Genomic DNA, 17029 nt, shown 5'->3' on the forward strand with positions numbered 1-17029 from the left:
ATCCAACAATTTACAAGGATAATGTATCAGGAGCAGGCTTATGTCATGTAAGCAAGGTTTGCTTAAAATGTAAAAACTATATACAATGTATTAGCGGAGAAAAAGGATAATATCATACAATCTCTCATAAAAGATAACTTTTTTTTTGAGAGGTTTTTGCTAGAGGGCGCATGTGCTCGCCAGAAAGACAGAGAGAGACAGAGAAACAGAAAGCAAGAAATCACACACACACACCCTCCCGCCCCAGGCAATGGCCACATTGCAATCCCTTCTCCTCCATTCTCCTCTTAGGATCTTGGGCACGTACGCGCACATGCCCAGCATGAGTTTAAGCCACCGGGTCTGGGACTCAAACTAGGGTGGGCTACATTGGAGTCCAGCGACAAAGCCATTACGCCAACTGCTAGTCCCAAAATATAACTTTTTTATTAATTAAAAAGCTTAGCACTCTTCCTCTTCTCATTAGTGGCCTGAGGTGATCTTTGAAAATGGCTCCCTATTCACTTGACCCAGAGAACCCCACAAAGTCATGCAAGTCAAGAGGTTCAAATCTTCGTGTTCACTTTAAGAACACTCATGAAACTGCCCAGGCCATCAAGGGTATGCATATCTGAAAAGCCACCAAATATCTGAAGGATGTCACTTTACAGAAGCAGTGTGTGCCATTCCATCATTACAATGGTGGAGTTGGTAGATGTGCCCAGGCTAAACAGTGGGGCTGGACACAAGGTCGGTGGACCAAAAAGAGTGCTGGATTTTTGCTGCACATGCTTAAAAATGCAGAGAGTAATGCTGAACTTAAGGGGTTAGATGTAGATTCTCTGGTCATTGAGCACATTCAGGTGAACAAGGCACCAAAGATGTGCCGTCGTACATATAGAGCTCGTGGCCGGATTAACCCATACATGAGCTCCCCCTGCCACTTCGAGATGATCCTCACTGAAAAGGAGCATATTGTTCCTAAACCGGAAGAGGAAGTTGCACAGAAGAAAAAGATATCCCAGAAGAAACTGAAGAAACAAAAACTTATGGCATGGGAATAAAGTCAGCATAAAATAAATGTAGATAAAAGGATTAAAAAAAAAAAGAAGAAAAGCTTAGCAAACTAGGAAGAAAGCAGCATTCCTTTTATAAAAGTTATTCACAAATAAATAAGTAAATAAACTATAGTCAAGATCATATTTAATGTAAAATGATGCAAGCTTTCCCTTTGAGGTTGGGAACAATACAAGCATGTTTCATCGTATGGCTTCTATTCCACATTGCGTGAAATGTTGTACCTTGTAAACCAAAGCAAGGGTAGAAAGTGAACAATGTAATATCGATAACAGAGAAATAATTGGTTACTATTTGCAGGTGACATGTTTTTTTTTATGTGAAAAGGTTTTCAAAAACTGCATAAAAATGTTGGAGTTGGGACCAGTAGGTAGCGTGGTGGTTAAGGTGTTGGGTACCCATATGGCAGACTGTGGTATGAGTCCCAGACCTGGATGCTTGCTTTCTTACTTTTTCTCTTTCTTTGTCTCTATCTCTTTTTCTCTCGGGTGAGTGCACACATGCTTAATGGCAAATTAAAAAATAAATAGCAACAAATAAAATAAAATAAATAATTATAAAAAATAGAAAAAATGTTGGCGTTAATAAGGTCAGTATAAAAAGTCAACGGCATTGCTTTAAATGAGCAATTAGAAAATGAATTTTATAAATGTACACTAGTTAGGAAAGCACCAGAAAAACAAACCATCTAAGAACAAATCAAATGAAAGTTGTGTGTAACTCTACAAATATTAGTAAGAGTAGATCAAGATGACCTAAATAAATAAATCAGATGTTTTAATATTTTCTTGTCTTGGTCTAATTTAAAAAGTTGATGATGATAAATGCACGTGAAAATGTCAAAGCCCAAGAATAGCTATAAAAATCCTGAAAAGCAAAAACAAAATTGAAAGATTTATTCTACCCACTATCACGGCATTATTATAATCCTGTTAGAAGAACTTTGTGTAAACCTCAACAAATTGAGCATTGAAACAAAGTAAAAATTTCATAAACAGATCCACCCTGATATTTATTCTTGATTTCTGACACAGTTGGTATTACAAGGTGGGAGAAGCACAGTATTTTCAATAAATGTTGTGTTTTCAGTGGGACATTCAGAAAGAAAAAATATGACCCTCACCCCTTATCTTACACAGAAACTAATTCCAGGGGAATAAAACTTAAATTTAAAAAAGATAAAAAAAAAAAAAAGAATGTTTCTAGAACATACAGTTTGGCATAAGGAAATTGTTGTAGTGGGATAAATAGACAAAACACAAAGAAAACATTGGTAATTAGACCACATTTATATTAGGAAATTGGCATATTAAAGCACAGGAATAGTAGGGTAAGAAAATCAAGCATGGAGTGGGAGAATATATTTTTAATACATATTACACACAGAAGACTTAAATCCAAAATATAGAAAGAACTCCTCCAAATCAATTAGGAAACGAGATACAACACTGTAGGGGGGAAAAAAAAGTGAATGAGTGCTCGAGTAGACAGTCATTTCACAAAACATGATACATAAATGACTAATAAATCATGCTCAGACTCTTATTTTAGTCCATCCTCTGTTGCTTAATAACAGCTTATTATAGCCTAGGTAATTTATAATGAATAAAGGTTTATTCAGCTCGTGGTTTTAGAGTTCCAACGTCAAGGGGTCATATCTGGTAAGAGTCTTCTTGCGATTGGAGATTTTCTGCAAAGTCCTATGGTTGTACAGGGCAACACATGGTCAGGGAAATGACTACATGTCCAATTGCAGGAGTGTGAGAGCAATGTCTGTGTCCATGTGTCTGTGTCTGTAGTCTCACTCGCTCTCTTTATAAACCCACTCGTATTCAATCACGTGTTCCCTACCCTAATTGACTTTGCCTACTCTTAATCACCTCCCAAAGGTTGCACCTCTTAAATCTATAGTCAGATTAAGTTTCTGCCTTTTTAAAACCATCACAACTAAATTTCAACAGAGAAATTTTTGGAAGATGCATTCCAACCATAGGATCCTTATTAGTTATCAGGGTTACGTACCTTAAAATCACAAATGAATAGCACTGCCCATCCAGCAGAATGGCTACCAATGAATGTACAGGGAATTTCAAATGCCAGCAAGGACAGTGAGCAACTGGAACGCTCATACATTGCTGGTAAATTGGCACATTATCTTTGGGAAACTAAAGTTGGGAATACAAATACCCAGACATTACACACACACACTGTGTGTGTGTGTGTGCTATGTGTAAAAATATGCATTGTGATAATATTTATGATAGCTTTAAACTAAAAGCAACGTAACTGTTAATCAACAGTAGAGTAAATTAAAAAATTATGGTACATTTACCCAGTGCAATACAATATAGTAATGGAAATAAATAAACTACGACTATGCACAATTAGGTAGATATAGGTAGATATAAAAAATGCACTTTATTATTTTCTTAATAAATTAGGAATAATTATAGGAATGAAATAATGAGCCATGTGAATGGTGAAGAATTTTAGTTCATTCAGTTTCCAGTTATTCCTTCCTTGATCTCCCTCACCCACTTTGATTTCCATTCCTACTTGTCATTGTGTGTTCACTTTTGCATTGGCCCAGTTTCAGTGTTGAATAAGACCTTAGTGCTCCTAATCAGGGAATGACTACATGTCCAACAGCTATACGTAAATCAAAGTAAGAGTAAACTAAACCTAAACACAAAACGTAGATGTGGATATCAAAAATAGGTTTCTATTTTTTTTTTCAAATTAAACAAAATATATTTATCTCCAGTGTGAGTGAGAAAGCTGGAAAGAAAGAGAGTCTCAAACAGAGTTTGAAATTGCAGTCCACTCTGAACCTCAGGCAGGGACACTTGTGTGACTTGTGTACTCAGGGACACAAACCCAGAACCTTCCACCTGGGTCAGCTTCACAGAGCACTGTATTTTACCACTGCACTATCATCCCACACCTTCGGAATTTCTTTTATTACAAAACTCTAGGTAAGCTCATCAGACGTGTCCTGTCCTTTTTGTCTTCCTCTATTATGGCATTCTCTGCCATGAAGCTAATGCCCTAAGTCATACTTCACTTGCCTGGTGGGTAACCTAGCATGGGAAATGAGAAAAGGCAGAAAAATTAGTGTTCACATGAAACAAGAATCTAACAAAGCTGTAATTTTAGCATTTACTTGGAAGAGGTTTTCTTTTAAAAATTAATTTGCTTCTGCCGTAAATCCCTGACTAGAATCTCTCTGTCTCTGTCAGTATAAAAAGATATCTTAAGCAGTCATGAGGGAATAGGCCAAAGAGTTTGACTAGTTATGGGGAAAAAGTGGTAAGAATTTATAAATTGGTAAATCTACTTTTCTTGTAGATTTCAACAAAAACGAAGGAGGGTAATAGAAAACATCATCAGCATACACAAGCAAGCATAAACCTTGTCTGCCTGTGTTCTCATAATGATTGAATCATTAGGAGTGCCATATTGTATCTGTATCTTCCACTCTGCCTTAGGCATGACAGTCAAAATGTGACTACTGCATCCATTGACAGTTTGACAGTTTAGACCTGATTCGAAATCCCAAGAAAAGCTCGCTGTTTTAGAAAGTGGCTTCCATCACAAAATTAAACCTAAAATAATTGACAAATACACCAGCAGTTACTTTTTAAGCAATCACTCCATAATCAGCATTGTTCTAGACCATGTTAAGGTTTTTATTCGTTTATGTATTATTCTTTTCTTTCACACAATGTGTTAAGAAACTCTTCTTTGGATAATTAAAATCATGAAAAAAAGTAATAAGATGAAAAGTAATAGAATGCCAAACATTTATTAAAAATATGGAAATGGTAAAAATATATCGTTTTAAAAATAGTACCCCCAAAAAAGAGGCAACTGGAAAAAAAAAAGAAGAAGAAACTAAAATGTATGAGATTTTTTTTTTCTTTTTTGGAGAGGTTTTTGCTATAGGGCATGTGAGCTCGCCAGACACAGAGAGACAGAGAGACAGAAAGCAAGAAATCACCCCCCGGGGGGATGGCCATGCCGCAATCCCTTCTCCTCCATTCTCCTCTCAGGATCTTGGGCACGCACACACACGTGCCCGGCATGAGTTTTAAGCCACCGGGTCCGGGACTTGAACCACGGTCGACTATGTGGGAGTCCAGCGACATAGCCATTACACTAATTGCTGGTTCCTAAAATGTATGAGAGATTTTATCTGCTTCATCTATATGTTAAACTTTATGAAAATTCAGTCTCAATTTTATAATTCTGGAACCTTTTTCATTATTCTTTCTCCAGTAACTAACCTGTGTTTACTCAGAATATCAATCAGCTGCATTTTTGTAGTGCATAAAACACTCTCTAATTAAACTTTATTTAATTTGTTTTAACTCAGAGTGCAAAGGAGATGACACAATGTGAATTACTCATTATAGTAACCTCTCCTCCAAACTACACATGGGTATGAAGGGATGTTTCTGTACTATGACATCAGTTGCAGCAGCAGTTACTCAGAAAAGATAACAGTAATAATGATACTTAGCATTTTTATAGCATTTTCTATCTTCACAACATTTTATAAACGTTACCTAAATAACCGTACTTGCAGGATTTAGGTTACACCACCAATGAGTCAGCAAGTCCCTAGCTGTAACATTAGCCCTCAGAAACCACCATGCATGGTGTTCGGCGATAGGTACTGCCTCATGATGGATTAATTAATTAATTGACTAATTAATTAATTGACTAATCTAAAGGAACCTCCATAGCCTTTGGATGTTTTTTCTGATTAATGCAAAGAGAGCCCCTTTATTTGGGGGTTTCAGACCAGCCCTCCATCGACATAGCCAAGTGGAGAGTTTAAGGTGATTATTTGGACAACTCCAGCCCAAGTCTCTACTCATTCTAAAGCGTCAAGGTAGTTCCCTCAGTCCTCTGTACCTGCCCTTCTCAAACTTCGCAGTCATGGACATTTGGGACTGGAAAAGTTGCCGTGGAGCGCTGTCCCGTGTTCCGCAGGGTATTCAGTAGCATCCTTGGCTTTTACCCACTAGGTGCCAGCAGCGTCTATCTCCTCAGACTCCTCCTCCATCCTCAATGTGAAAACTGAAAATGTGTCCAGACATTGCCAAATGATTCTAGTGAAGCAAAATATTTCACATGCTTTTGTGCTTTGCTGGTGGCTAGACATTTTCACTCTGTGTTTTAACAGTGCTTATCTCTCCCTAGTGGGGCCTCCTTTGGCAGTGGTTTTCAGGTATGTTTTTCCACTTAGACTTTTAGAAACTACTAAACACCAATGACTTGGTTTAAGTAACTTTCATTCAAGTCAGTTGGGATGACACATTGCCTCACTACTCCCTCCCGTACCCAGAGTAAGGTATTCTTCCACACTGAGCACAAAACAGCAGCATAAACCTACCCTGAAAATCAGTTTAGCATTACTGTTCATGAAAAACTTATTTCACAGGGTTTTGAGATAAGTTGACAGAGGCTAGTTTGAAAGCTCAGCCTTACACATTTTGCTTCTCAGCTGGGCTTAGAAAATTGTTGCAACTGTAGTTGTAAGGAATATACTACCTCAAGGCTCGATCATAAAAGCTTCTATCAGACAGATGTCTACAGTTATTTTTGGTTCTATATTCAGTAAGTTTTATATGGGACCTAATTCCCAGAAAAACTCCCCAATCTGTTTACATAGACAGGATAAACTGGCTGTGTTTCTTTGTATGCCTAGTGTGAGCTGGTAATTATCCATCTACTGCTGGGATATTTCATGTAACTGGTGGACATTTTAGACACCATGTGCATCCTTAATCTCCCTAGGATTCTCTAGGAACAAAATTATTTGATATGAAAACCTTTGATATTACAAGTTGTGTTTAACATTTCAAGCTTCATTTACATCAGTTCAGTTCACTGAGCTGCTAAGCACACCAGACGACACATCATGGACAGAAGGAAACCTATAGATGCCCTCAGTAGCCCTAAGGAATATTATACAAAATAATAAAAGTGAGCTGCTGAAGAAGTATGGAAAATTTATTAGCACAGGGTGCTGTTAGAGAGACTGTTGAACACCAACCTAAATATTTTTTTTTTCCAAATAGATACATAATTGAAAAAATAAGAGGTTGGCAAAATGAGTAAGAAATTCTTGATGTATAGTTTCTGTGTATTATGCATATGGCATATTCTAGTATGACCCAATTATCCAAGCGTGAATATACCAAATTCCCTATTGATCTGAGTGCTACAGGATACAGTCTTGGTTGTTTTTATTTTCTGCAAATCACTGAAGATTTTGACAATTTCCACATGGCCTAGAACGAGGCAAGCAGTTGAACAGCTCCTGTACATCAAGGAAGTACTCACTAATGGCTGTAGCCGGAGCACCTGCTAACCTGCTATTGTAAGCATTTATCCGGGATTTGCCTGTGGCAGAAATGAATGAATAAATAAACTTTCAATAGTCATATTACATGAGTTAATGTAATATAGCATTATGTAAAGTAGCAAAGCACATTCTTCTGGGGCTTTTGTAAAATCATTATTTGTGGTAGGTTACAACATATCTACTAGCTTCTCTGCTCCCTATTCCTCTCTTAGTTTTCTTTTTCTTTTTCTTTTTCTTTTTCCCAGAGCCCTCACAACTACAGGGCTAGTTTCCCTTTGCTCTCTGCAGAATACCTTTGAGAAAAACTGCCTTCGTAATCCTCACAGAGTTTTAAAATGGCATTACAAAGAGAATGGATATATTAAACACCTCAGCTGTCAATGAGTGGAATCAATAACTGTGGGTACATAGCTTACATTATGTCTACTTACACAGGACTTGCAATATTTGGAAAGGAGAGCTTTTCCTTTGACAAGTTGGCACCAGCTGGTCCAAGAAATAACACAGCTGTATATCCTTAACACACCTGCCGCTCCTTCCATAATTTGGAAGAAAAAGATATAAAGCAATGACCAGGGAGGGCAGAGCACTGCTATAAGCCTTATTTGCAGCAGTACTTTCATTTAAAAGTTTAAAAGTGTAAAGGATAGATTACCAATTAAGGTTAAAAACAAAGATCTAGGGTTGGTGGCCCCAATACTTTAAAGCTCTTAGGGAACTGTATACTTCAGTCAGTTGAATGGATAAAATATATCACTGGGCATCCATATCATTAAACACAACTCTTATAATGAATAACATCACTAAATATAAATAAGAAATGTAGGCCAGTTGGTGGCATGGTGGTCCAAGCAGCTGGATCCCACATGGTTAACCACGTAGTTTGAGTCGTTACCAGGTAGCTTGAAAAACACACTGTGTGTGTGTGTGTGTGTGTGTGTGTGTGTGTGTGCTCAAAATCCCCAAAAGAGGGAGAAATAGAAGACTAAGGATTACAGCTTGACCATCCCTCATTTCTCACTTCCCCTTTCTCTCTCTGGTGAGCACTTACACTCTTGGGCACATTTTAAAAATGAAAAAAGAAGTGGAATGCACTGTGCTGTGCGCTATGCTTCCATACACTTGTCTTGATTTATGCTTTGAAGGCTACATTTAATTTTATGTTTTCTATAGAATTTGTTACAGTTTTTAAAAATCTCCTTTCTAATTCAGAAAACCCATGAGGAAGACCACGTGTATCAATACCTTATATGAGAGCATGCTTCTACTGATACATTCTGCCTATAATTAAAAAAGAGGGTTTAACCCTCATCGTATCTTTAAACATCTGGCATTTTCCTGCCTAAAGAAGATATGTTGCTTCTTCAATTTCTTTAGTTGTTGTTGCCTAATTTTCTTATATGGCAACAGGAGTACAATAATTGGAATTAAAACGAGTAACATCCTTGTTGGCATTATACAGATTTGGACAAAATCAGCTGTGCCTCATATTTTCTTGCAAGACATGACCTATTTCACTTGTGTTAATGTATCACATTTTGTATGTATCTACCAATTAAGGAAACAATTTCATTTCCAATAGAACCAAAAAGAATAGATAGAGAAAATATATCAATGGAGTATTAGTATGTATACTTAAGACCACAAAATATTGTTGTGAGAAATTTAAGAAGGTCAAAATAAATGGAAAAACAAAGAATAGCCATTAATCATAAGACTTAATATTATAAAATGGGCAATATTCAGCAAATTGACCGATTCAACATAATCTCTATCAAAATCCAAGCTATTTTTCCCTCAAACTTGACAAACTCATCCAAAAATTCTTGTGGAAATGTGAATAACCTACAATATTCAAAGTGATTTTGTAAAAATGAAGAACAAAGTTGAAGAATTCATACTTCCTGATTTTGAAATTTACTATAATATAAAGCTCTAATAATGAAAACTGTGGTACTGGCATAAAGATAGAATTCCAGAAATAAACCCTTGCATTTATGGCTAACTACTTTTACATATGGGTGGCAAGATAATGTACTGAGGAAAGAATTGTGTGTGTGTGTGTGTGTGTGTGTGTGTTTAAACAAATGGTGCTAGGACAAATAGATAGCCACATGCAAAAGAATAACTTAGATCATTAAATATTGGGTTGTCAGAAAAGTCATGACATTTTTCTGTTTTTCTATGCAAAAATATACAATGATTTTCCCAACGACCTAATAGTTAAACATTGACTTATGATCTAGCAATTCAACTCCTAGATATATAACCTAGGAGTATATAGGTAGATTAAAAAATATACATCTGCATAAAAATTTGCATGTGAATATTTATAGCAGCATTATTCATGATAACCAAAGTGTAAACAACTAAAATGCCCATCAGCTGATGAATGGATAAATAAAATGTGGTATGTCCATTCAATGGAGTATTATTCAGTAATAAAAAAGAATAACTAGATATAGAGCCTCTTTGTTTTCTTCAGCATTTTTCTTCAATAACAACCTTAGTGCTTTTGATACCCATAAAATAAATAATGGTTAATAGTGATATCAAAGGAAATATTATTCTCATTAGAAACTGAAAATTTTCACTGATTTTTTTTTTTTTCCCACAAGAGAGAAGAGGCTTATAATTTTGGTCAAAGTACCGGTATTACTGCATGTTGTGTGTAAAAACAGTTTTTATAAAAGTGAGCAAGTGCTACATTCATTCATTTATTTAAACAAAACTGTGTATTGAACCCTTCCAAGGTATTGAGTCCTATTTAAAGACAAGGATCTTTAATGATGAATAAGCTACTTTGAAAACAGATGCTAAATTAGTAAATAGTAAACAAGTAAAATAATAAAATACTCAAAAATGAAGAAACTAAAGGAGGGCAATGAGATAGTGAGCACCTGCAGTAAGACTGAATGAGGGAAAAGATGCAAAATCCGAGGAAAGAGAACTACAGGCAAGTGCAAAAGAGTAAAGTCAGAAAGCAATGAGAGGCGAGCCTGCTGTTGTCAGGAGCAGGAAAAGAGCCCGCAGGGCTGTGGCTGCGAGGTGACTGCATAGCATGGAAAGAGGTCAAATGATTAGGCAAGCCTGAACTAGCTGAGGTCTAGTAAGACCACTAAGGAGTCTGGATTTCATTCAAAGTAAAGTAGGAAGTCATGGGAGGGTTTTAAGAGGGACAGTGCCATGATCAGATAGAATTTTAAAATTATATTGACTGTGGAGGAAGAAAGAGGGGACAGGAGGCCATGTCGCAGCTCTTCAGGCAAAGGTCGATGAGGCCGGGAACTCGGCCGGCAGCGACAGTTAGTGAAACGTGCTCAGATACAAGTGACTTAAGACATTTCTTTTCCTGTTTGATTTTATTCTTGTGGGATGTAAGAATATCGAACATTTGTTTAGAGTTTAAAAGTGAATTTCTGACTGATTATCTGGCCTTGCCAAAATGAAAGGCACACAATGGCATCTGACTATTTTTCTGGGCAGCTCTAGCCACCTCTACCGCAATACTTAGGGTGTAATCAATAAACATAACAGAAGCTATTCATTCCACCAGGATGGATTCCAACAAAAGGGCGCTATTCACACTGGTAATAGGCAGACTTCACCCGTTCCATCACATTATGTATTATGTCTAGCAGACTTCAGTCACCTACCTACTTTACTGCTCAATAGTGATGAAATGCTCTGTTGGCATAAGAATGGTTATAAAGCTGAGCTGTTTACACTTCTGGTGGCCAAGACAATGACCCTCCCATGGAAAGTGAGGTACTACTCATTGCTAAAGGAGGGATAGTCACACGCATTTTCAGGATTATAAAATTGAGTGCTTGCTGAGGTTTACGTTGGGTTTTAATGTCCTCCAGAAAAGAATATGTTCAGTGCAATCTTTTAAACGTATGTCAATAGGTTTAGTGAATGTTCGTGGGTACACAGTACGGAGAATGTTTAAAATCTTTTTGTTGAGACATACGTGGTCACTATTTCCTCTCATCAGCTCTCTCCCATTGTAAAGAGACCATCTACCTCTTCTCAGAATTAAATTCACTAGGTCAGTGACCACGAAGAGGATGACAAGCACTTATAAAGAGTTAACATAACAACAACAACAAAAAAGGAGTTAACATTTATTAACTTGAAGCTTTCAGTAGAAAGCTGGCTGTTCAGAGTTTATTTTAGAGCAATTAAATATGATTTATTTGCCATCATTTATTGACTTATTCATCCAGGAAATACTTATTGACTGCTTACTGCCATGTTATACAATGTGAGACATACAAAGAAGACTAATTAATAATGATAATGGCTATTGTTGTTTGAGGAGACACTGTGAACCAGCACTCATGGAGTGCTTCATCTGTTATCTCAGTTTTTAAAAATGCCTTATGATACAGTTGCCATTATTTCCAATTTATGGAGAAGAAGAATGAGGCATAGAGAACTTTAAAAAACAAGCCCAGGACCAGCAGTTCGCGTAATGGCTATGTCTCTGGACTCCCACGTAGTCAACGGCGGTTCACGACCCGGACCTGGTGGCTTAAAACTCACGCTGGGCGTGTGTGCGTGCGTGCCCAAGATCCCAAGAGGAGAATGGAGGAGAAGGGATTGCGGCATGGCCATCCCCCCTGGGGGGTGATTTCTCGCTTTCTGTCTCTATGTCTCTCTCTGTCTTTCTGGCGAGCGCACGTGCCCTATAGCAAAAACCGCTCCAAAAAAATACCAAAAAAGAAAAACCAAGCCCAAGGATACCAAAGTAAATGTGGCAGTCCTGGGAATTAAACTCATGGACTCTGCCTCAACAGCTCATCTCTGTGTGCAAAGGTATGCAGCCTGCCAGGTGATGGTAGACATGCTGTCCTCACAATCTTTGTAGGGTGGTAGGTGAAATAGACACTTATGAAGTCAAGAATAACTTACAATAAATTAAAATACAAACACTGATAAAGACAAAGAACTACAGGGATTGAAAAAATCAATTTCATCCAACAGCAGTGGTCCTCAAACTTCTCTGTAATCACCTAAAGATATAAAAATAATGATAATGGATATCCTGATCTCAACCAGAGTTCTGACTTAGTAGATCTGACATGAATTCGTACAGATGGATTTACTTCTTTTAATTTCCAAAGGGCATGTGTGCTTTCCAGAGAAAGAGAGGGTGGGAAAGTGAGAAAGCACCTGCCCCATAGGGATGGTCCTACTGTAACCCTTTCTCCTTCATCTCTCCCTCCTTTTAGGATTCTGGGAATTCAAGCACACATACCTGGCATGTTTCTCTCGCTGTTAGGTCTACAACTTGGACTGCGTCATTGGCCAGGTCATATCTAGATGCCTTACCCACCCTAGATATTTCAAAGTTCTCCAGATGATTCTGTGCAGCCAAGTAAAAAACCACTAGAGATATTAGGGGAAACTTTACTCTTTTCAAGAGTAAATCACTTTTTTTTCTATTATTTAATTTTTTTTTTTTGGAGAAGTTTTTGCCATAGGGCGTGTGTGCTCGCCAGACAGACAGAGAGAGACAGAAATCGAGAAATCACCCCCCAGTAGGGATGGCCACGTCACAATCCCTTCTCCTCCATTCTCACTCAGGATCTTGGGTACACACGCACAAGCACCCAGCATGAGTTTTAAGCCACCGGGTCTGGGACTTGAACCGCAGTCAACTACATGGGAGTCCAGTGACATAGCCATTACGCTAACTGCTGGTCCCAAGAGTAAGTCACTTTTCAAAGTCAGAAAAGTCAGGTGGTGAGAATGGAGTGGGTGGGTATGTTGAGCTTGGGAGCAGGTCCTTGCTGCTCAAACTGCGGACCTAGGACCAGTAACTCTGGTATTGTCACTGAGTTGGTTAGAAATGTGGTCTCTCTGGCTCTGCCCCCGAGTTCCCGAATCAAAATCTGCACCCTCAAATGATCTGGATGGCGGAGAGAGGACAGTGCATGGGGTGGGTGGTACCAAAAAGTGGAGCCCAGGTCAACGCCTTCACTGCTACAGTAAGCAGTAAACAATTTGTTCTGTGGAAGATTGGAATTCTAAAAACTTCTGGATAAAAGTGATATGTCCTGCAGTGGTTTAGGATGATAATCTGGTGACCAGTTGCAGAGCAGATTAGGGAAGGAAGCGGCCAGGTGCATAGGGGTTGTTACAGAGGGCTCTGCATGAATTCTCAATTCACAAATGCACAGAAAGCGAAACTCAGATGGGGTGCAATTTAGAAGGCAAGTCCTTATCTTCAAAACACATTGTTTTACTTTCAGGAATTCTTATCTCTTCCAGCAGTCTGAGTTTGGAGTTACATTATGTATCTGAATAGAGATATACTCTACATCTTACTCTGAGTGGCAACCAGTGTATGTAGAGAGCTTTGTTATTCATCTATATTGTACTTTCCCCACAATATTGGAAGACTTTATAGAGGAACAAGAAGAGAATTTTAATGATGCAAGAAAGGCATTTTTGTTTGTCTAGCAGCAATATGATAACTGTCGTACCATAAACTCCCCATGCAATCATGGTCTAGGGTATTGTGTGTGATAACACAATATTCTGGTTGAGGATTACTATTAATTCTTGGGAAATGATATCTTTAGATATTACACCAACTGAATGTTTTTAATCCTGAACTTATACTGAATGTAATTTTTATTTGATAATCTTTTCAGGTCAGCAACTACAGCCTAAGTACCATCATTATAAAGTCCTGTAATTATTTTAGTCTTAAAACTGTGGGAATTTATGAAAATTTTTGGTTGGTCAGGTGCTGAATACATGCATTGACACTGAATTATTTTTAACTTAAGAGAAAACTCAAAATGCAGTATCTAAAACATTGTTTTGCATGTAGTTGGTTCATTTGGGTTTTTTTTTGGATTGGTTTTTGAGAGATTTTTGCTAGAGGGTATGTACACTTGTCAGAGAGAGACAAAGAGACAGAAAGCAAGAAATTACCCTGCCCCCCCACCCCCCCCACCCCAGCTGGATGGCTATATCTCAATCCCTTCTCCTCCATTCCCCTCCTGGGATCGTGGATATGCATGCACACTCATCTGGCATAAGTTTTAAGTCACCGGGTCCAGGACTTGAACCATGGTCAACTATGTGGGAGTCCAGTGACATAACCATTATGCCATTTGCTAGCCCCCTTGCTGGTTTATTTGTTTAAAAAAAAAGGTGCAAAGCTACTATATAATGATATTACATTTAAAAAGAAAAAGAATTTTCATTAATTATTTAATTTTATTACTTATTATTTTAAAATTTGCTACAGGGCACATGGTGCTCACTATAGAGAGACAGAAAGAGAAAGAGGGAAATGAAAAAGCAAGCCACCATGTCTGCGACTTGAACCACAGTTGGCCATGTGGGAGTCCAGTGCCCCAACCATCATGCCACCTGCTGGCCCCAAGATACTGCATTTTAACTAGACTTTTTTTTTTTAAGTTCATTTATTTCTTCTTTGAGAATGAGAGAAATAGAGAAAGAGAGACAGGCATGCCTAACAATGTCACTATGCCTGATCCACCTCCAGTCTCAGTCAGTCCAGATCATGGGTGCACACATGCATCCAGCATACTCAGGGAGGTACTGAGACACGAACTCAGGACCTTTACCTTGCGGGTTCAGTTGTATTACTGTTGTGCTACTGCCTGCCCCCCCCAATAGACTTTTTAAAAATTAGCTTGAAGTCTGGTCCTATAGCCTAGTAGTTAAGGGAGTCAGATTCCACATGGCTAACTTGTAGTTCAAGTCCCAGTCCCAGTGGCTTGAAAATATACTGGACTCATGAGCATGCATGTCTAAAATCTGGACTGGTTGGAAAAATATAAAAGGGATTGCCACGTGACCATTCCCCACTGGGGAATGCTTTCTTTCTCTCTCTTTGTCTTTCTGTCAATTGTACACAATTTCTGACAATTTAAAGAATTAAACTTCATAAAATTTATGTAAAAAAAAATAAATGCATCCATGTAAGTATAGCAATAGAATTTTAAAAGAAAAACATAACTGGAGAAAGTGAATAAATACAGTACAAGTATCTATGAAGGCATCCATTAAACATCCATGTAAGAATATGTTATAGGGGCCAGCAGGTGGTGGTGTCATGGCTAAAGCATTGGACTCCAACACAGCCAAATAAGGTTCAAGTCTCAGACCCAGCAGCTTTAAATTCATACTGGGCACACATGCATGTGTGACCAGAATCCCAGGAGGAAAATAGAGGAAAAGGGATTGCAGCATGTCCAACCTCCTGGAGGGTGATTTGTCACTCTCTCTCTCTCTCACTGTCTCTCTCTGTATCCAGCAAACACACATGCTTTATGGCAATAATTAAAAAAAAAAAAAGTTACCTAAATGGTCATAGTCATAAAGTGGTAAATCTGAGGGTTGTCACTATTTTTAAAATTTGTAGATTTCTTCCATGAGCAAGAGAGACAGAGAGAGAGAGTACACCTCCAACAAGGTCCCACCATGATCGTCCCTAGCCCCAGCCATCCCTACATATATCATGGGCACATATATCATGTCACAGTTTATTGCTGCACTACCAGACTTGTCAGTATTTAAAATTCAAGCTTAGGGAACCAGCAGTTAGCGTAATGGCTATGTCGCTGGACTCCCACGTAGTCGACCGCGGTTCGTGTCCCGGACCCGGTGGCTTAAAACTCACGCCGGGTGCGTGTGCGTGCGTGCCCAAGATCCCGAGAGGAGAATGGAGGAGAAGGGATTGCGGCGTGACCATCCCCCCTGGGGGGTGATTTCTCGCTTTCTGTCTCTATGTCTCTCTCTGTCTGTCTGGCGAGCGCACACGCCCTACAGTGAAAATCTCTCCAAAAAAAAAAAAAAAAGTAAAGTGTGATAAAATTCAAGCTTACAGGTAGAAATTTTCATAAAATTTAAAACTTGATACTGCAATTTGTATATGTTGCCTCTAGATGGTGGTGTGTGTTTTAGTCATGATCACATGATTTTAGTCATTAAAAACATAAAACCAGTAAGCCGATTCTCAAACTATGAATATACAAGTCCTTTATTCATTTGGGGATACACTAATATTGGATTGCTTTCTTAGGTAAGTCATTCATCATATGAACAAGAAATGGATCCAAGCCAGTAAATAATTCAACATTCAAACAAGATGTTAGAAAAATAAGTATTATGATACCCAAAATGATATATAGTAAAAAGTGTTGTTAATTATAAGATAAGATGGGGACCAGTAGATGGTGTAATGGTTACATCTCTAGACTCCCATGTAGCCAGTCATGGTTTGAGTTCTGGAGCTGGTGACTTAAATAAAACTCACACTGGGCACATGTGCTTGTGTGCTCAAGATCCTGAGAGGAGAATGGAGGAGAAGGGATTGTAGCATGGCCATCCCCCCTAGGTGATGATTTCTTGCTCTCCGTCCCTGTCTTTCTGGTGAGTACACATAGCCTTTCGCAAAAATCTCTCTCTCTCAACCCCCCCATATATTATATATAATGTATGTGTGTATAATGTAATTATATCGTATATATTATATAGCATACATATTATATAGTATACAGTATGATATATAATTATTATATATACTGTAGAATGACATATTAAATC

The 17029-nt window shown here is 38.1% G+C and overlaps 1 pseudogene; it reads left to right on the plus strand.

Moving 5' to 3' along the window:
- Nucleotides 1-488: 488 nt before the first annotated feature.
- Nucleotides 489-1043, plus strand: LOC106735766 (60S ribosomal protein L17 pseudogene; annotated as a pseudogene).
- The last annotated feature ends 15986 nt before the right edge of the window (nucleotides 1044-17029 follow it).

This window comes from Tupaia chinensis, unplaced genomic scaffold, assembly GCF_000334495.1.
Source record: "Tupaia chinensis unplaced genomic scaffold, TupChi_1.0 Scaffold000519_1, whole genome shotgun sequence".
NCBI classification, from domain to species: Eukaryota; Metazoa; Chordata; class Mammalia; order Scandentia; family Tupaiidae; genus Tupaia; species Tupaia belangeri.